General features: G+C 43.5%; 1 non-coding gene across 1 annotated transcript; it reads right to left on the minus strand.

The window, feature by feature from the left end:
• Window positions 1-22,289: 22,289 nt before the first annotated feature.
• trnas-aga (transfer RNA serine (anticodon AGA)) lies at window positions 22,290-22,371 on the minus strand. Its single transcript has one exon. It is a non-coding gene; the product is annotated as a tRNA-Ser (tRNA).
• Between the last annotated feature and the right edge of the window lie 561 nt (window positions 22,372-22,932).

The raw sequence follows: 22,932 nt of genomic DNA on the forward strand, positions 1-22,932 counted from the left end.
AAAGCGAAATTCTACTATAGTGAGTGGGAACTGACCTGTCGATGGAATGCACCATTTTCTTTTCATCTATTGCCTTGGACATTTGGCTGCTATCACAGAGAAGGGAGTGAGACCATTTGCTGCTCACCCATCTCCCCCCAAAATATCCAGTGACAAGACTCGAAAAATGTTCCTGTTTGAATCCTATAATCTTTATAGCAGTACTTCAAACATCTTTATCATTTCGGTTCCAGTTTTGCCGACAACATTGTCCAATGAGATAAATCTAATAATTTTTGGATTGTTTTAATGGCCTGTGCGAGGATGCGACAAAATAAGTAACATGAAACGAACTAAACATCCTTTCCAGAATTTAACACAGCACAGGATCAGCGACATGAGAAACGTCAGCATCTTCAAACGTCACCACTGTATCTCTATTGAGAGATGGATATTTACTCAGGGAGTATATCTGCTGGTTGTAAGTAACTGAAGTATTTCCCAACGACAGAATATTCCACAAAATAATTTCTTAAAAAAATAAATGCCGTTTCAATCAACTTTCTTTTGCAACTTTTAAATATATATGCGCACACGTATACATGCAAGTGCACACACATTTTTATATACATGTATAGATGTGCATATACATACATATATATATATATATATATATATATGTGTGTGTATGTGGACAATATTAGGAATGGATTGCCGGACATTTGACATTTCTTTCTGTAGAATGTGAGAGGTAAGGGTTTTCAATAATGTCCCAGATATCCACATCTGCAGGAAGTGCACCCAACTCCAGCTCCTCGGCAACTGCATTCGGGAACAGTAGCTTGATGTCAGATCATTTGGAGTCTGAGTAGAATTGAGCGAAGTTATAGGGAGGCAGTAACACTTCAGGTACAAGAAATAGATAGATGGGATACAGTCGGGAGCCGAAACGCTAACAGGCAGACAGTGCAGGCATCTGCTGTGGCCATGCCCCTCAGTAACATGCATATCATATTTGTTATTTTTGGGCGGGATGACTTACGAGGGGAAAGCCATTGGGTATAGGTCTTTGGCACAGAGTTTGCCCCTTGTTCTCAGAAGGGTGGGGGAGAGTAGAGGAGAGCATTTGTTATTGGGGACTCCATATCGATGGGAACAGATTGAGATTCTGTGGATATAGGGCAGACTCGTGATTGCTGTGTTGTCTCCCAGCTACCAGGGTTTGTGATGTCTCGCATCGTGTTTTCAGGATCCTTAAGGGAGAGAGTGGGCAACCCCAAGTCATTGTCCACATATGCACTAACAACATCGGTAATAAAAGTGATGTGGATGTATGGCAGAATTTCAGGGATCGAGGGTGACATCTTAAATCTAAAACAAACAGAGTTCTCTCTGATTTGTTGCCTATTCTACGTCGTAGTGAGGTGAAGTGTAGGGAGTGTGCATTTGAAAATGTTGTTGCAAGGATGGTGCAGAAGGGAGAGATTCCGATACCTGGACAGTTGGGGCTCATACTGGAGTCGATGAACCTTTACAAACAGGGTGGTCTTCACCTGAACTAGAAGAGTACCAATACCCTGAGGGGATAATTTGCCAAAGCTCTTCATGAGAGTTTGAACGAATTCAGCCGCAGAGTGGGAAGCTGAATTGTAGCTCCAGTTTGCAGGTGGTTGTGAGTGGTTTTGTCATAAATAGCGTTTCAAGTTTACAAGAGTGTACTGGCAAGGATGAAGGTGGCTTGAAGTGTGTTTGCTTCAACGCCGGAAGCATCTGGGATAGGGTAGGTGTCATGTGTTGTTACCTGGGACTTCGATGTTGTGGCCATTTCAGAGACATGAACGGAGGACTGAAGAGAATGGTTGTTCCTGGTACCTCAGTTTCGACTTTTCAGTCAGAACAGGACAGTCGTTTCAGAGGGAGAGATGTGGCATTATTCGTCAAGGACAGTATTTTGGTAGCAAAAAGGATATTGGTGAGGGCGTGACTGAATCTGCTGAGGTAGAACGGACTGATCAAAGTTTGTGAGAAGATTTGGAGCTCGGGTGCTCATTGTTGTGGTTCTGTTCGCTGTGCTAGGAGTTTTTGTTGCAAACGTTTCGTCCCCTGTCTAGGTGACATCCTCAGTGCTTGGGAGCCTCCTATGAAGCGCTTTTCTGGTGTTTCCTCCGGCATTTATAGTGGCCTGTCCCTGCCGCTTCCAGTTGTCAGTTTCCGCTGTCCACTGTCGTGGCCAGTATATTGGGTCCAGGTCGATGTGTTTGTTGATGGAGTTTGTGGATGAGTGCCATGCTTCTAGGAATCCACTGGCTGTTCTTTGTTTCGCTTGCCCTATAATGGTAGTGTTGTCCCAGTCGAATTCATGTTGCTTATCGTCTGCGTGTGTGGCTACTAGGGATAGCTGGTCGTGTCGTTTCATGGCTAGTTGATTGTTCGTGGATGTGGATCGTCAACTGTCTTCCTGTTTGTCCTATGCAGTGTTTTGTGCAGTCCTTGCATGGGATTTTGTACACTACATTAGTTTTGCTCATGCTGGGTATCGGGTGCTTCGTTCTGGTGAGTTGATGTCTGAGAGTGGCTGTTGGTTTGTGTGCTGTTATAAGTCCTAGTGGTCGCAGTAGTCTGGCTGTCAGTTCGGAAATGCTCCTGATGTATGCTCCTGATGTATGGCCCAGCATGAACAAAACTAATGTAATGTACAAAATATCAAAAATGAACAAGACAATGTTGTCGAAGAGAGTATTGAGATGCAACCTATTAGAATAAACAAAATTTACATTCACAAAGAGGAGTTGTTAGCAATTCATGAAAGTCTAAAAATACGTTTGTCCCCTGGACTTGATGGGAAGTATCCGAGGATTCTCTGCGAATCGTGGGAGGAGATTGCAGAACTTTTGACTATAAGCTTTATAGTGTCAGTGTTTATGTCATTAGTGCTAGAAGACCCGAGTTTAGCAAATATTGTCCCCTTCTTCACGAAGGGGAGTAGAGACTATGCTGGTAATTATAGAACAGTCATCCTTAGCTTTCTTGCAGCTAACTTTTTGGAACAGATTATGAGAGATAGGATTTATGATCATCGAAAAAGGAAGAAGTTGATTCGGGATAGTGAGTACGATTTTATGAATAGCAGGTTGTGCCTCACAAACCTTATTGAGGTCTTTGAGAAGGTGAGCAAACAGGTGGATGAGAGTAAAATGGTTGATGTGGTGGATATGGTTTTCAGTAAGGCACTGTCGGCTGTTGCATAAAATACAGAGTCATGGGATTGAGGATGGTTATGCGGTTTGGATCAGAAATTGGCTCGCTGAAAGAAGACAGAGTGTGGCAGTTCATGGGAAATGATAATCATGAAGTTCAGTAACTGATGGTGTACGACAAGGTTCCTTTTTGTGTCCGCTGTTGTTTGTCATTTTTATAAATAACCTGGATTAGGGCATGGAATGATGGATTCGTAAGTTTTCAGATGACATTAAGATCGACGATGTTGTCAATAGTGCCAATATCTGCTGACGGTTACAGAGGGGCATGGATAATCTGCCGAGCTGACCTCAGAAGTGGCAAATGGATTTGAATGTGGAAAAGTGTAAGATAATTTACTTCGGAAGGAGCAACAAGAATAAAGAGTTGTTGGCTAATTGTAATAGATGTGCAGAGCGATCTCGGTGCCCATGTATATAAAACTCGGAAAGTTATTAATCACGTTGACAGGTTTGTTTGCAAGGAGTACGGTGTGTTAGTTTTTCTTGGGAGAGTGATCCAGTTTCAGAGCGAAATTATCTCTTTGCGGCTCCAGAAATTAACTGGTGTGGCCGCACTCGTAGAGTTGCGTGCATTTTTGGTGGCCACATGATGCGATGGATGTGACAGCATTGGAAAGGGTGCAGAGGACATTTTCTAGGATGTTGCCTTCGATGGAGAGATGGTCTTACGAGGAAAGGTTGAGGGGCTTGAGGCGGTTTTTGTTCACGACAAAAAGTTTGAGGGGTGAATTTAGAGAGACAAAGAAGATGATCAGAGGTTGCCAGAAGGTGGACAGTGAAGGCATTTTTCTTCAAATGGTAATTTTGGCATAAGAGCACATCGATGTAAATTGAGGGTGATAGATACCGAGGTAGGTGCCTTTATCAGGGAGTAGTCAGGGGGCTGGACGGCTTGCCTTCAACACTCGGAGACTCAGCAACTTTCAGGGCAATGAAATGGTCATTGTATAAACTGGCGGATTATGATGGTAAAATACTAGTCAGATTGGTATCACAGGTCGGTGCAACGTTAGGGCCAAAATGAACTTTATTGCGGTGTAATATTCGGTGTTTGAACTGTTCTTCAGCTTGAAGTTGCAATCATCTCTGGTCACTATCAGTCAAACCAAAACCTGGCGAAAACCGAATGTGCAACTTTGGCACCTTACGCACTTACATTATGTCGTGCAATTCCATCAAACTGACGAATTGCACCACTGGAGCTGCCGTGTCGTGATGACCAATGGCTACTGATCTTACCACTGGGCACCTCAAACCAATTTTGCTGAAGATCTGAAATGAAACACAGCGCAGAGAAAGTTATACTGATGATGGATTATCGATTATGGAGCATCAGGTTCAGGAAAATGACATAGTAAAATGTGGTGAAAATAGGCATAATTGAATTCTGTGTTCGTTTACCGTGGCTTCCTGCGTTGATCACAGGCAATGTCATGTCGCCACTGTACTGGGATTTTCCTTCTGTCGGTATCAATTCGTCAGAGAATTCGATTCACTGGTCCTTCACCAGCATCCTTTGGAATGTTCATACAGCACAATGACCCACACTGCACACAAGGTCAACAATCCTCTGCATGACTACATCCAAGGACATGTCGCATGTTTTTTTTTATAAATAGTGTAAAATTAATCATGTTATGCAAGGGCAAATTGAATTTTAGTTTAATTAGTAAAGTCGCAAGAATCCAGAGTAAGTTCGAAAATGTCAGAAATTCACGTTCATTACCTTGGCCAGAATTCTAGCCCAGCAAGAGGGAAATCTGTCCCTCAATCCCCAGCATCCATGTAATCGCTTGCTCCATGTGTCCACTTGGAAACCTATGTGAAGGGATGTTCAGCCTAACAGAGAACTTGTGAGAATCCTCCACTGTCTGACCTAAAGCTGAAACAGGAGCTATCTATTCCAGCTTGGAGGGTAGCGAAGTGGAGGTGAGACAGAAAATATTAATTGGTGTAGATTCACATTGTTCTCATTGTGATTGTTTAAAAACCTGGGCCAGAAAATACTCAAGCAGAAATGAGCAGAAGTAGGCCATTCTTAACACTGCTCCTGCCCCGCCACGCCATTCTGTACCATCATAGCTCACACAGCACTTTTATGTCTTTTTCCAGCGTATCCATATCATCGTGTTGCCAAGTGGCGAACACATATTTATCGCTCTCTACCATAAATAGACATCGACGTTATTCATCGCTGAGAGGAAAATGCTGCATTTCTGGACAGTTAGGTTTCTGCATGAATGTTAAAGGTTTTGCAGATGAGCAGCCGAGTCTGGTCTGAACACCTTTCAAACCATAAACTAAAACTCGACTCTGATGAGATTTGCATCCACAACTTTTGAATGGCAGTCTTAAGAAAGACGTAGAAATTCAACGCGCTTTCCATTGCACCACAGAGTCGCTGCCTCACCCAGTTTTCAGCACTAAACTTTGCCTGAGAATGATTTCGTTCGGGACGCCCATCTCACGTCTGTCTGACCTCGTCATACTTTCCAGTATCTGGTCCTTATCCACGTGTGCGCTGGATCTTCAAGTGTTCGGCTACATACTGCTGAAATGTCCTCATAACACTTGGCATTACCACACGTTCAGTTAAGAAATTCTAGATTATCAACCCTCTATGGTGAAAGCGTTCTTCCTAAATCTCCTCTAAACCACTTTTCTCCTGCTTTTCATCTATGTCACTGGTAATTATTCCTTCCCAAAAAGCCTTATTCCTGTCATACATATCTAACCTCTTCATAATATGTGCATGTTAATCAGTTTCTCACTCAGCCTTCTCTGTGCTTAGTTACACAGCCGCAGCTTAGCTCATCTACCTTCACAATGGGAATGGCCCAGCCCTTGGCATTATTTTCATCTCCTGTAAATTTCTCCTCCTGCAATCAGACGGTTCCTGCAGTCTTGCGATTACAACGGAAGAAGAAATGTTCTTTGAAGAAATGCCAAAATGTCTGAACAAAATCAGCAGCTCTTGTCCATCTATGATGAGAAAGGACAGTTAACGCTTCGAGTCCAATGATTCGTGTTCGGAACTGATGGGATGTGTAGGTGGGTGAAAAATGTGGAAGAGGGCGGACAGGATCCAAAATGATTGAACTCGATGTTGGGTCCTGAAATCTGCATGGTCTTTCAGTAGAAAATGAATTGCCGATCTTCCAGCTTGCGCTGTGCCTTGAAGGAGAACTGCAGGAGACCAGAGACTGGTATGATGGCTTGGGTACACAATGCAATGTTAAAGTGACAGGACACTGGAAGACCGGGGTAATTTTTGTTGATTCTGGACAGAACTTAAGTGATCTCAGCTTTGTCACCGACTCTGTTTTCCTCTCTCCATTGTAGAGAGATCACATTCTCAGCAGGAACTACAGTTTTCTGGATTGAATGAAGTGCAGACAAATCACTGGAAGATGTGTCCAGAAGTTTCCACAGTAAGGAGAGACATCGGAAACCAGCAGGAAATGTATCTTACAACATAGAACGTTACAGTGCAGTACAGGCACTTCGGCCCTCGATGTTGCACCGACCTCTGAAAAAATTATGTGATGTCCATTGCAATGGAAAATTAACATTTCTTTTGAAACCAATAAAAGCACAGGGAAACACAACAGTAAAGGCCTGACTTTGCAGAGGGCAAGTGTTGCAGGCAGAAAGAAAATCGATGTATATTTAAACCGAACTAATAGCAGACTTACAAGGCCAGCAAACTACCATATCAACAGCCAAGGAATTAGAAAAAGACAACTCCTTATCTGGAAAGGAACTCGAATGTTTCAGGCCACTAACCTTGAAGTGTTGATAAGAAGAAGCGAATTGTACTTTAAAGGGAATATGTGAAAGCTATCAGGCGCCCATTACATGAGGCGTCTTGCCAATGTATTACCTGGGACACGGGAAAACCTGAATTTGATGGAACTCCACGCGCTTCATGCTGAAAACCTTCTGGCCCAAGAGAAGGAAAAACGAAAATTAAAGATGGAACAGCAAACACATAAAGCTCAGCTGACTATGATGCAAATGGTCGCCCAGCCGTTGGAAGGAGGTGCTGCGTGAAAAGAAGGGCTGGCAGAGGTAAATCTGGCGGGTGCTTTGTTTGCAGAGCAATGGACCAGTGAGTGAGGCAGTGCACGCCCAGACAGCCTCAATCGGCCCTGGAGGCTGGACAGCAGGGTGACTAATGGAGGAAGGCTGAGGTGGAGGTGGGCAGCCCCAAAGGTACAGGTAAACTGCTTTATGCTTGGCAACGAATAATCGCTTATGCTCATCTCTACTACTAACCTTATGGGCACTGAAACATGTCCCACCTCTACACTGAGCACTGAGTTTGCGAAGCGTGAACTATATTTTCAGTACAACGTTGATGCATATAAGTCAATGCTTACATCTATGTTATATGTGGAAGGTGCACCTCTTACTTTTTTGGAAGATACAAGGGCAACATATTCAGGTCATAAATCAAGGCAGTTCAGAGAGTCGACGCAAATAAAGATGAACGGAAGCTTCCTGAACTTAATGGGTGCTTCAGGATTCGTGACACGAGATAGATTTACCGCACCCCTATTGTGCGAAACCAGTAATGGGGAAACATTCCAATTCTCATTTCTGTTATCGGAATTCTGTTCTTTAAATCTGATGTCTCGGAATCTCATAGTGAGACTGGGGTCGGATTTGCGCAGTACCCCGACGGGCTTGCAGGTAATACAAAAAGAAGATTTAACAGTGCAGGCTGGAAAATACGAATCACGACCCCTGATGCATGTCAGAGAGCGATAGGTTCCGTGAGCGATTCATTCACCCAGGAAGCAAGTAGCCATGTTAATCCCATTAACACCGATTTTCTTGCTGGAGATGTGCTGCACTGCACAACACACATACACCGCGATGGTCCTGACAAATCATAAGAGAAGGATTGGTTCAGGAGATTGGTTAAACCAGATCAGTTGTTATTGTGCGAATTTTATTGGAATGATCACAGATGTGCTGTCACTTTAAACTTTTTTAAGCATCTGTGACGGTAAGTAGACCCTGTTTTTTTGATGTGGAAGGCTCTTTTCCTCACGGATCATTGGCGAAGGCATCCAGCGACAGGTGTCAGAATTTGGGACCATGGGTACGACAGGCACAAAAAACGAGAGATTGTATCTTCAGGGTCGGTGTGGTTATCTGATTCAATGCAGTCATAAGGATGTATAGGAAGATACTAAATCGGCTAACTCAGGCAGACAGGGCATCCAGGTAATCCCCACCAGGAGTGTCGTCTGGCGTTTACCTATGGTAGATGTCTTGGACCCAAGATTAATAAGGGTCCCAACTGATTTTAGGGCATAAGGTAAACACGATGTGGGGCTCATACGAATCCTTAAGAATAACCCCGAAGTCTGAGTATCGTCCTTGCAAAGCAAAAGAGCCTTGCAAAACAAAAGGGCCGTTAAAACCAGAGGCTGTGCAAGGAATTACTCCAGTCTTTGAATCTCTCTTATAGGCTGGAGTGATAATCCCCCGTGAATAATCAATGGTGAGAACACCCTTTTTTTTCGTTCAAAAAGGCAAACATTCCAGGTGAATCGGGGGAATTGAGGTTTGTTCATGACCTGCAGGCTATCAATAACGCTGTTGTTCTGCGCACCCCAAATATTCCCAACCCCTATATTATATTGGCTCAAATTCCACCGGATGTAAATGGCTCTCTATTGTGGATTTAGCAAATGCTTTGTTTTGTGTACCGTTACACGCCGACAGTCAATCCTGGTTCACTTTTCTATTCAAAGGCAAATAGTATACATTCACGTGACATTTTCAAGATTACTGTGAGTCCCCACCATAATTAAAGAGGCTCGACACAGGAATCTGGAGACTCTTGTTTTAACCGGGGGTGGGGGGAGGGGGGGCGGGGTCAGCGCTTCTGCAGTATGTAAGCGAATGCTTAATCGCAGCATCAACAGAGAAACAATTTGAGAAAGGTAGGCTTGCGAAGCTCTGTCATCTAGTCTCGCAAAACTACAACTTGTGGAACAATAGTTGAAGTTCTTACGTCACTTAATATCTGAACAAGGAAAGGCCATTGGGCAAGACAGAGTTCAAGCAAACCAGCAAAATTCAAAGCCTCACATGAAGAAACAATTGCTATCCTTTTTGGTCATGTGATCTTACTTAGAATGTTGAACCCGCATTACGCAACCGTTTAGGTGCCCAAAAGTGACAAAGCTCGTGGTTCAGGTTTGCAGAGCTAGAGTCCGTTGCAGTGATCCCTGAGGCCGAGCGTGCCTTCGTTGAATTGAAATGACACTCCAAACTACACCGACACTGGGATTCCAAATCCAAACAAGCCTTTTGTACAAACAGTGGATGAGAAGCGTGCCTGCATGACATCTGTGCAGAATTATGTGTGGAAAATTGAGGCCAGTAGCTTATTTTTCACCTCAACTTAGATCCCGTAATGGCAGGATTTCATAAATGCCTCCGAGTCGTGCCTGCATTTGAAAAGGCTGTTGTAGCTTCCAGGGACATAGTCCGCTTTGTTGAATTAAACCGACTGGTCCCACATGCAGTATCCTTACTGCTTTCTGAGCAAAACACAGCACACATGTCGGCAGCACGTTGGTTCACATACAATGCTATGCTATTGGAGAAGCCTAACATGTCAAGAAAGCGATATAACGTCCTTAATGCTGCTTGTCTTCTCCCCACAGAAGGAGACGGAGACCCACATGACAGTGTCGCTGTAATTAATGACATTTGAAGCCCGAGACCAGACGTGTAGGATTCACCAATTTAGAATCTGGAAACGGTGTTTTATTGTGGATAGGTCAGCATTCAGAAGCAAAGAGATAGGCCAGGGTCCGGTATGTTGTAGCAACGACCCACGAGGTTGTCAAAGCGGGATCACTTCCTTCTCCTCTGTCAGCGCAAGCAGCAGAGCTGATTGCCTTGATTGAGGCATGTAAATTGGCCGAAGGAAGAACAGTGAATATTTACATCGACAGCAGATATGCATTCGGGGTTGTACATAATTTTGGATCCCTGTGGAAAAACAAGGGCTTCTTGACCTCCACTGGAAAGCCAATCACACAACATGGCCTGATCTCTGACCTCCTCAAAGCAGTCCGATTGCCTAAATCAATCACTGTATGTACATGTGAAGCCCACAGGAAAATTTATGATTCAATTTCTCAAGGCAATGAAAATGTAGACTGAGTGGCAAGGACGGCAGCCAATCAGCCGCCAAGTGATGAGTTTGACATATGTATGTCAAATATTTGTAATCCAAAGCTGACTTATGGGAGTTACAGTCGCAGGCCACATCGAAGGAGAAGCGTGAATGGACAAGGGCAAGGTGCAGAATGAGGGAATGGGTGTGGTGTGGCCCCAATGGTAAACCCTGTCTACCACGATCTTTATTCCCTTTCTATGCCAAAGTAACACACGGTAAGGACCATGTGTCAAAAATGGGGATGTATGACAATATTTCAGCACGCTGGTACAGAAAGGGATTTACTCATTACTCATAACAATAATGTGAATAATGTATTATCTGTGCCACTAATAATGTGGGGACGGGAATACAAATTAATCAGGCAGAACACCCCCAATCCCAAAGACCCTTTGAACATTTACAGATGGACTTTATTGAACTAACACCCAGCGAAGGGAAAAGGCATTATCTGGTAATAGTTGATGTTTTCCCAAGGGGTGGAAGTGCTCCCACGTCTAAACAGGATCCCAGTGCGGTAGCCAAGGCTTTGCTAACTGAAATAATTCCGAGATGGGGCATCCCTGAAAGGCTAAGCAGCGACAATGGAAAGCCATTTATAAATATTGCCCTACAGCAGATCAGTGATTACTTGGGAATAAAGGTGAGGTAACATTGTGCCTACCACCCAGCGAGCGGTGGGGCAGTGGAAAGAGAGAAAACTACCCTTACAAATAAATTGGCAAAATGTTGTGAGGAACTAGAGGTGACATGGACAAAGGCATTTCCAATTGTGCTAATGTATATGAAGGACAGGAAGAGTAAATCTTAGGACGTTTGAGATTTTGTTTGGAAGGTGGCCTAATACAGCAATTGGCCCAAGACCGATTGTAAGACAGATAACAGACCACTGTGAGGACGAGATATTATGTTACGGTATAAAACTCTCCACACTTCTGTCTCAAATACAGAATCAAAAGAAGGGCAGCACTACCCCAATCAGCAGAAGGGAAGATGCACAATCTAGAACCTGAAGACTGGATAGTGGCGAAATACTTCAGGAGCAAAAGCATGAAGGCGAAGAGCTGGCTGGGACCGTTCCAAGGGCTCCCTACAACACAGACAGCTGTTAAGATCGCCGAAAGAGCCACGTTGACACACGCCAGCCATTGCAAACGTGTAGCTCACCTTGAGGAGACATCGGACAACACCGGATCCAAATAAGTGTAAGTAGTGACTAGCAGATTCATAGAAATATGGGGCTGCATGGCAGGACGATTCTTGAAGGCAGGAGTGTCTGGGATACAACCGCAGACGGCAATCTTAACCAAGGATGTTAAGTTGACCTTTACATGCCACCCATGCCCGTTTGGTAACCAGGACGACTATAAATATGGCAATAAATATTTACGCAGAGATCCTTGTGTACCCAGTTACTGGCACTGAGTTACAGGTACACCTGACACGGGATATCGATTTCCTGTTATCAAAGAAGGAGGTGCCATGGCAAGGGTAATAATAACCAAGATTCAGAAGAGCGATGAGGATGCCTGGTGGTGTGAAACAGATAGACCCTTCTCCGGTATCTATAGACAGGTGAATATAGTGGTACAGCCTCGCACCCACCCCACCCGAGATGCAGTGCAGAAGGTCCTCCAAGAAATAGTCGCTCCTGGACTCGAAAAGATGAATGTCCAATAACCCGCACTGCAGATGGGCGGAAAGGCCTTTTCCAAGCTGACAGAAATGGAAGAAAGAAAGAAACTGTTGTGCAACTAAAATGATCACAAATGAAATAAGTAAAAGTGGATTCATTGTGAAAACTTACAGCGCCATATTTCACTTTCCGTGGACGTCTATTGTTAAGGATTCAGTGCTCTCACTGCTGTAGCAATGGGGGATTTCCCCTGACCGTTTATGTTGTTGACAAACTTCCCAAAGCAGGGAATGTTGTATGGAACTGGCCATTAATCGAGCATTGTCACAAACAGGATTCAGACTAGCATAAAACAAAGAAGTACGAATCCTGGAAATCTGAATCAACAACAGGAATTGACAGAGAAACTCTGCAGGCCTGACAGTATCTGTGGAGACAAAGAGATTTAATGTTTCATATCATAGATTCAGGCTACTTATGCTTTTTATTGTTTTATTGCCTGGGTAATTGTCAATTTCACTTCGCGAAGCAGCATACTTACCAGAATCTCTGATTAGCTGACAGACGTCATGTGTAAAAATGCAAAATTCCTTTCTCGGCTGTAATGCTGTTGCTGTTGCCCTGAGTTGGTGAAAGGCTGGCCTTCATTACCTTTTTCTTCGTCTTTATGTCGATGAGCAGCCATGGTGAATGGAGAATTTCTGTTTGTCTCCCTTTGTCTCTCTGTACCATCTCACTCTCTTTTACATTCTCCCACTCTCTGTCTGTCAATATCCCTCATTTTTCATTTCTACTCTTGGAAAAGTGTTAAGATCGCAGGCTGTTCCGTGGCTTTCTCCGCCCCCTCGGCCAGAATGTGTAGAACTGGGCTCACAGTCTCCAAGTAATGTCTGTGTTACTTGGGTCTGAGATCAGGTAACATTTGTTCACTCAAAACGTTATGAGCTTTTACAATTCTAAATAGTATTCATAATAGACCAGAAAAAAAGCAGTTTCACTACAATTGTAGGATTTCTATGATGCCATTGCTGTTTGCCTAAAATCAATGAATGGTGACAGCAGACAATGAGAGCCATTATCTCATTGGATGCGTTATTACTACAGCATTGTCCTGCAAGTCTGCAGTGTCTCCTGCGTCTCTTTATTATTCCCAAAAAACTTGAAAAGACGGACGGAGAATAATAGTAGAAGAGATAGACAAATCCTTGTCGAACAGAGTAAAAAGAACTCTGCGTTGAATTAGCAGGATATAACATAGATTAATGGGTCCACATCAGACGGTAGGGCTTGGTAGCACGAAATAACAACGGTCTGAGCTCAAACACAAGAAGCATGCTGAGCCGTCACTTTCGCGATGTTGGATAAACAATACGGCTTTTACAAGAAGTTTAAACAATGAACTTTCAATGTACAGAACATTTGACAGCATTTGACACCATTAACGCCTAGTTATTACCAAATGCTTTAACTGACGAAACCACAGACACTGTTCTTCAAATCAATAATGGCATTTAATGAAGTATTTGATCACAGTTAATCGGACCACCTTTCTGTAATAAAGCTGCTCGATGAGAATTTATATCAACGTCCGCTTGTGCAGGAAAGAAGTTCACAGCTGGTGACTCTCCAATGAAAATGTACAGGAAGAGGCAATCTCTTCTTGCTTTGATTTCAAACTGATGCCTTCACCTCTTTAACCTGACAGGATAAACAGAATGCGTTCATCATCCCTGGGCCGATTTACCGCGTGAATATGCACAGAGGGAAACTCATACCAAGAGACCAGGGTAATTGTGGTGAATTTACCAGGAGTGGTGTGTGAGTCGGTGTTAACAGTGGGCAGTAAGGGCTAAACCATTAGCACTGACATTCATCCTTGTACCAACAGCTCCTCACTCACTTTCTGCCTCATTCATCCCAGTCATAATTGACTTTCAGGTTATCCTACTTTCCCTTCGAAACTTTACATTTGTTCCGGATCACTTTTGGGTTTCCAGTTGGAAACTGCAGCTTTTTCAAACGAAATTCTGAAGAATGCACGTCACTCTTTGGGATAGGCTTCACTGCCCAACCATAATTACTCAAGAGATTGAGATGGTAAGTTACTTTACATCGTCCTCGAAGTGCTCAACACAGTGATACAGCCATGATGTCGATAGGGAGGGAGTTCCAAGAATTAGACATAGCGACATTGAATGAACAGCGAGATAGGTTCAGCTCAGAAAGGCGAGATACTTAGAGTGGATTTGCAGTGACAATTTATTCGTGTATGTGTTGCCATGGCTGCCAGAGGATGTGATGGACGCTCGTACAATTGCAACATTTAAGAGGCATTTTAAATGGTATATGAGTAGGAAGGGTTTGGAGGGATATGGGCCATGTGCTGGAAAGACGGACCAAATTGGATTGGGATTTCCGGTCAGCATGGTCAGGTTTGAACGAAGGGTCTGTTTCCCTGCAGTCCATCTCTATGACTCTATGATTCCAGTTGGATACAATCAATCACTGGATTCCTTCTGGCAGAACCTGGTCTGAGCTCTCTGTGGAAGCAGAAAATGGTTTTCATTCAGATTAGCCACAAGAAGAGAAACAAATCTTCATAGAATAGAAACAGAGTTAATCGTGCATTTCGAAGTCCTCCTCTCATAACTCGGCGAGGTGAGAGATGAAACAGTTCTGCTATTAAATTTGGAGACTGGGAGAATGTTTGGAGACGGAGTAATAAAAGAGAAACTGAGTATAAAGTTGGGAGTCAGGACATATTCAATAAAAAGGTAGACGGAGATGGACATGGAGAAATAAATGTCACTGGTCTTGAAGACTTAACTCGGTTTTCCATTCCAAGATTCTACCAGACTTGCTGAGATTTTCCCGCAATTTCTTTTGTTGGTACTGAAACAGAAGGGAGTAGTGTGATCCTGGACCATTCAGCTATGTCTGCTCTGTGGACGTTTGAATTCCCTGTTCGAACAAATCACTTCTGACTCACACAGAACCCTCACGATCCTGCATCACCCCCACCCGTGTTACTGACAATAAGCTGTTCATGATGTAAACCCATATCGGTACACAACAGCATCATTTACCGAGTGAATTAGGAAAATTTCAGGAAGAGTTCCATTCGGTTTCCATCAGAGCATTCACATTCAGTTAATTCTATTGCAGCACCATTTGACACGCAGCTGTCACTCTCATGTGGCCATTCGCATTCGACGTCTCTGGATATATTGGTTGGGGCACGTTTGGAATGGTACCTCGCGTTTTGGAAGGGACATCGTTTATAGTATATTCGGCTGAACTGATAACCTTGTCTCTTGCACCTGCAGAACAGTGGAGACAGTTTTCACTCAGAAACCAAGAGATGATCAAAAACGGAGGAAAAATGTGTCAACAAAACCTGCCTCAGTGAGCGAATTCGCTCTTGTAACATTAATGGAGAGCGGCAAACATATTAACAAACAACAGCGCCCTGCGTGGGTCTCGACCCCACGCCATTGAGATTAAAGGCCTCTAGCTCTACCGACTGAGCGAGCCAGGACAGGATTGGTGTTGGTTAATTTATCATTTCATACTGAGTTTAATTCAGCTGACACGGCAATTTTCAAAAATCTCGTTCATTCCTCCCCATTGCAACTAACATTATTCAAGTCTTTTCAATTCTCAGATTTATTCCTTCAGACCATTGCAATCCATTTAGGCCTTGCCCCGGGATTTACGATTCTCTGTTAATATTTTCATATTTCGACCATGATCCTTAGGTCGCCGAAGTGATTCCCAGACAATCTGGCAGACTGCAAATCAATCGGGAAAATACCTCAGGAAACCAAATCATTTCTGATTAGAGTGTAGGGAATCCCGTCTGCTGAAGAGACAGAGTCCTCACCATCAACACTTTCTTTGATCTACCTGCCTACAAAGTTTACCACTTCTAAATTCGAGACAGGAATTCTGATTATAAAATGTTTTAAAAACAGGAACAATCTTCTGAAGCCATTTCCAATTTGAATTCGAATTTCTTACCCTTTCACACGGTAACAGCCGTTCCTGAGGAAGGAGTTTCATTGAGCTGCGTCCCAGGTCTGGGCAGGAAGCCGCTGATTGAAACAGCAGTGGCTCCTTTCTGGTGGCAGCAGGGGCTTGTCGAGAGTGGGGTCACATTCTGCTGCACGTGACCGTTTCACTCACTGCGGACTCAGGGTCAATCATGGATGAGTTCTCGTGGTTGTATTGTCAGTACATGGTCGGTCTCAATACTTAGAGTCATAGAGATGTACAGCTCTGTGCTCTTTTGGGGCTAGGAGAACCAACATTTCAGCCAAATGCACTGACCATTTGAGACACAGCAACTGGCAGCAAAATTGTGCGTGTGCACATCCAAACACACAGTGCTCGAGAGGATGTGGACAGCAGTAGTTCTCATTATTTTAAGAATCAGTTGCTCATGTACCCGTGTTTATCGCAGAGAGAGTGAGAGACCCGAGGAGTAACAAACACACCCATAAAACAATATCAGGACCTGTGTAGTTCTGTCATAAAAAGCTGCCTGCTGCTGTTCTATTGCAAAGTTGGGTTTCAAACCCACGACGCAATAGAGACTGGACCCTAAACCCAGCACATTAAACCTCTCTGGATTAGTGGTGCTGGAAGAGCACAGCAGTTCAGGCAGCATCCGAAGAGCAGTAAAATCGACGTTTCAGGCAAAGGCCCTTCATCAGGAATACAAGGTTTCACCCGAAACGTCGATTTACTGCTCCTCGGATGCTGCCTGAACTGCTGCGCTCTTCAGCGCTACTAATCCTCAATCTGGTCTCCAGCATCTGCATTCATTGTTTTTACCTACATTAAACCACTCGGCGACGCTCCCTGACGATAACTAAGCGCCAAACCTGTCAAGACTAATGTTTCAGCATCGCTTCACTTCAGGCAATTTCCCCTGGCGCTTTCTACGAATATCTTCGCATAATTAAAAAAAAATATTTACAATGATTTGAAAGGTTTGCACGGTGTGGACATTAGTGAGAAGCTGAATATTCTTCGACAGTTTTCCCCGGAGCTGCAGGCCTGAGGGATGTCCTTGGAAAAGTTTACAAAATCATGAGGTAGACGAGCAGAGGACATAGTCAATCTACACTTTTTCAGAAGTCACGTGAGTTTAAAGCGAGATAGCATAGGTTTAATGTGAGAGCAGTACAATTTGAAAGGGATGTGAGCGACACTTGTTTTTAATACAGATATTTTTGTGCGTGTGGAATAAGTTGCCACATTGAGTGGCAGAGTTTGGTGCGCTCACAACACTTCAAAGGCATCTAAATGGGTATGCAGACAGGAAGTGTTCGGATAGATAAGGGACAAATATTGGCAAATATGTTTAGATTAGTTACGGTCATCTGTTCAGCAGGTGCAAGTTGGATAGGAAGGTTTGCTTCCGTGCTCGGAAATTCTGTGATACTCCAGTACCTGACAACAGTTTCAATAGACCAATTGCAAAAACGCATGCTGTTTGTTACTAAGTCAGCGCGTTTGAATTTTATTTTTTCTTGAGGCGTAATGTTTTGAAATGACATAGAGAGGAATGTTTTCCAGACATTTACAGACAATGACCATTCTCCTTGATACATTCCTTGATACAATCAAATAATTTTGTTGACTAAACACGACAAAGGAGAAAGAGGCTGACAACTAGAGAGCTGCATTCATAATTTCACATGGACTATAAACGCCTCCGACAGCTGTTCCTTGCAGTTATGCACAGAATATTGAATGTCTCTGATTCCAGGGCTTGGAACTCGGATGATATGACCGTCTGCAGCACTGGTTACTTCCTTGTGTGAGGTAACTCCTGATGGAACACATGTGACACTCTATTGCTCATTAAGAAATATATCCAAAATAGGAGCTCAGAGCAGCATTTCCGTTGTCTTTCTGGTGCTGTCCCTGACATGCCCTGTGGCACTACACTTATTCTGTGATTCCTGAGGGTTTGGCACATGCTTCCACGATCGTATTATGGGCAGTAATCTGCATTTTCGCTTCAATAACGGGTGTGTGAAGCGGAGGTCCACAATTCTCTATTCAATTTTTCTCTTCTTATGCGCAACTGCAATACAGTAAAGGATCAATTAATATTGTAAGATGATATACAGAGGCGTGTGAAATACCGAAGTTTTAATGACATTTATGCAATGGTTAGAGATTACCTTGATTCAGGAAGTAAGGATGTAAAGTCTGTTTGGCTGGATTTGAGGAACAGTGAGGCATGAACTCACAAGCATATGTAGTTTACAAGCCCACTCGCAGTAACCACAAAGCGAAATAAATCGTACAAGGAAAAAATATTGTGTATGAGTGACAAAAATGGCAATAGTCATGCGTGATCTTAACTTCCCATCTAAAACTCTCGGTTCCATTGTAAAAACGTTTGCAGAACAACAATCAAATAATCCCACATGTCCCATAAAAAAATCACGAGGGATATCTTGGAAATTGATTACTCTACTGGTGACTTAATTTTCCTATTTTCTTGGAAACCATCTCTTTAATTGTGAGCATCAGAAAAGGCTTTCTTTTGCCAGCAAGAAATAAATATGTGAAAACCTTTGTTCGTTTCATATATAAGAACACTGAGACTCCTCTGCACTGCACATCTTTTGTGTTTCTATCGATTTTAATAGTAGCGTGTCTTTTGATTCTTCCCAATCAGTCTCCCATGGGGAACATTGTTGAACGCCTTACTGAAGTCCATATAGACCACATTTACTGCTCTGCCCTCATCAATCTTCTTTGTTACTTCTTCAAAAAACTCAATCCCGACATGAAACTGCATCTGCCAAGAATACTCCAATTGTTGGAGCGAATCCTGAGGAACAGAATGTACATGTATTTGGAAAGGCATGGACTGATTCGGGACAGTTAACATGGTTTTGTGCGTGGGAAATCATGTCTCACAAATTTGATTGAGTTTTTTTGAAGAAGTAACAAAGAAGATTGATGAGTGCAGAGCAGTAAATGTGGTCTATACGGACTTCAGTAAGGCGTTCAACAATGTTCCTCATGGGAGACTGATTGGCAAGGTTAGATCTCATGTAACAGCAGTGGACCTAACACCGACCCTTGTGGTACGCCGCCAGTACATGGACACCAAGAAGAACATGTTCCATTAACTACAACACTGTTTTCTATTGGCAAGCCAATTCCTGATCAAAGCTGCAATCTCTCCCACAATTCCATTCCACCGCATTTTGTATAATAGCCTATTGTGGGGAACCTTATCGAACAACGTTCTGAAACCCATATACACCACATCAATCGGTTTACTGTAATCTCCCTGTTTGGTCACTTTGTCAAAAAAGTCAATAAGACTCGTTAGGCAAGGCCGACCCATCACAAAACCGTGCTGACTGTCCCTGATCAGATTATTCTTTTCCAGATGGTCATAAAGCCTATCTATAATAACCTTTTCCAACACGTTACTAACAAGTGCAGTGATACTCACTGGTCTGTAATTACCAGGGTTGTCTCTACGACACTTTTTGAACACGGGAACAACGTATGCTATGCTCCATTCCACAGGCACTATTCCTGTAGATAACGATGATTTGACGATCGATGCCAAAGGCTCATCAATCTCTTCCCTTGCTTCCCAGAGGATACTAGGACAGATCCCATCCAGCCCAGGGGACTTGTCTGTTATCACACTCTGCAGTATTTCTATCACCTAATCCTTGTGAACCTCAATCTCTAGTACTCTGGACGCAAGTATCTCAGTATCATCCTCGCCAACATTTTCATTTTCTATAGCGAACACTGTCGAAAAATATTTATTTAGCGCTTCCCCAATCTCCTCTGACTCCACACACAACTTCCCATTATTATCCTTGATTGTCCCAAATTTAACTCTCGTCATTCTTTTAATCCTGACATACCTATGGAAAACCTTAGGGTTAACCCTGATCCTATCTGCCAACAACTTCACATGTCTCCTCCTGGCTCTTCTCAGCTCTCTTTATAGGTCTTTCCTGATATCGTTGGAACCCTCGAGCGCTCTAACTGAGTTTTCACATTTTGTCCTAACATAATAAGACTTCTTGTTCTTCTTGACCAGGGATTCCACTTCCTTAGTAAACCACGGCTCACGCGTTCTATATCTTCCTCCCTGCCTGACAGGTACATACTTATCTAGGACACAGAGGAGCTTTTCCTTGAATAAGCTCCACATTTTAATGTGCTCACCCCCTGCAGTTTCCTACCCCATTCTACGCTTCCTAAATCTTACCTAATCTTCCTAAATCGTGGGACTTGTGCCTCACAACACACTTCACATTCAACAACCAGATATACGAACAAATCAACGGAACACCCTTGGGCTCACCGATGTCGGAACTCATAGCAGAAGCAGTAATGCAAAGGTTAGAGCAGTCTTACCGCAAATTCAACCCAAACACTGGTTCAGATACGTGGATGACACCTTTGTAATCATTAAAAACACGGAAATTGAGAAAACACACAGGATCATCAACTCCACACTCACAGGAATCCGATTCACGAGAGAGGAAGCAAAGGGCAACCAACTCCCATTCCTAGACGTGATGGTACAGAGAACACCTAACGGAGAATTCACCACAAAGGTACACAGGAAAGCCACACACACAGACCAAGTCCTGAATTATGAGAGCAACCACCCCAACATACACAAACGAAGTTGCATCAAGACACTATTCAAAAGGGGCACAACACAATGCAGCACACCAGAACTGCAAAAAGAGGAAGAGGAACACCTATACAAGGTATTCGCCGAAAACGGATATCCTCGCAATTTTATCAACAGATGCCTAAGGGATAGACCACGGAAAGAGGACATGCCACAACCCAAAGGACTAGCCACACTACCACACATCAAGAACATCTCCGAACTGACAGCCAGACTACTGCGACCACTAGGACTCTTAACAGCACACAAACCAACAGCCACACTCAGACAACAGCTTACCAGAACTAAAGACCCGATACCCAACATGAGCAAAACTAATGTAGTATACAAAATCCCATGCAAGGACTGCACAAAACACTATATAGGACAAACAGGAAGACAGCTAACGATCCGCATCCAGGAACATCAACTAGCCACGAAACGAAGCGACCAACTATGCGTAGTCGCCACACACACAGACGACAAGCAACATGAATTCGAGTGGGACAACACTACTATTATAGGGCAAGCCAAACAAAGAACAGCCAGGGAATTCCCAGAAGCATGGCACTCATCCACAAACTCCATCAACAAACACATCGACTTGGACCCAATATACCAGCCACTGCAGCGGAGAGCTGAAACTGACAACAGCAAGCGGCAAGGACAGGCCACTATAAATGCCACACGAAACACCACAGAAGCGCTTCACAGGAGGATCCCAAGCACGGAGGATGCCACCTCGACAGGGGACGAAACGTTTCCAACAAAAACGTCCAGCTCGGCGAACAGAAACACATCATTGTCTTGAGTGTTCCAGAGTTTTTCATTGTCCCAGAGTCCAGATGAAGTTTGCATTCCTCACGTACGTGAGCGAGAATGATTTCAATGTCTCAGACCAGTTCCTGTCCCGAGAACATCAGAGTCAATGTCCCGTCCTCTACTCGGTCGGAAAGTTCACACTTCTTCATTCTCCTCTGATTCCATTTCCCAAAGAGTTTCTCAAGATTTCCAAAGCTGGAGCCTAAATTATATGGTTTGCTTCCTAAACATTTTTTCAACTGCCAACTGACAATATTTTCACAGTATCTCTTCACAATCCTCTGGCTTGTACCATGTCCAGGGATGAGAAGTCCCGCTTGGTGGAGAGATTCCCGAGGCTGATAAGTTTCACTTTGGAACAAAAATGGTTAAGTGGCGATTTCCTGCGGTTGTTTCTAATGATGGAGAGGGAGCGGTGGGGAATGAGCACTTTGACGAGCAGGAGGAAGTGTTGCCAGTGACCCGACTCACAGAACAGTGGACAGGGATTAAAGGAATCTAATGAAAAGTAGCACTTCTGCTCAGGACGTGTCGAGCAGTGTATCTGGAAAGAGAAACAGAGATAATGTTTTAACTATGGAACATTTCTGATGAAGAACTCGAGTTTCCCAAGTCTAATCAAATTACCGGCCTGGTTCACAAAATAGTTTTTCTGAACTTTGAGCGAAAATTGTACCAGCAGGAAAGCATTCACAACGTAGTCAGCAGGATTCGGACCTACGTGGGGAAACCCCAATGGATTTCTAATCCATCGCCTTAACCACTCGGCCATGACTACCGACAGCTCAGGTGGGTTGAGCATTGACCAAATCAGCCGTGATCTCATTGAAAGCTGTCGCTGACTTGATGAGCTAAATGCTTCCATCTCCTTTCATACCTTTGCTGTCATTTGTAAGGTACGAGCCACCAATGTAAAAGAAGAAAAGCACAAAGGTAGGAAAAGATATTTGCAGCCAAACTGAGTCAAAATTATTTATTGAAAGGAAAATCACACTTGGCAATTTGCTAGATATCTTTGCGAACATGACCAGCAGAGGTAAGCAAGGGAGCTATTGATCTGAGTATTCTTGGACCTGAAGCAAACAAATAGTGACATATTCATTTCTTTTTCTGGCGAACGAAATGTTCTTTCCTGATGGTTACAATGAAAGAGATGGTTCCCAATAAAAGACAAACATTAAGTCGCATCTCGATATATTTCAATGTGACACGATTCATTTTCAGTCCCTAATTACCCCAGAGATGGACGGGGTGAGTTACTTTTCTTCACGCTTCAAATCCTCAGCGTGGAGGTACAAACATGAAACCGCTGGAGATGGAGTTCTTGCATTGGGAACCA

The sequence above is a fragment of the Chiloscyllium plagiosum genome, unplaced genomic scaffold, assembly GCF_037043375.1.
Source record: "Chiloscyllium plagiosum isolate Xiang-an unplaced genomic scaffold, Cpla_swu_hap1 HiC_scaffold_31, whole genome shotgun sequence".
NCBI lineage: Eukaryota > Metazoa > Chordata > Chondrichthyes > Orectolobiformes > Hemiscylliidae > Chiloscyllium > Chiloscyllium plagiosum.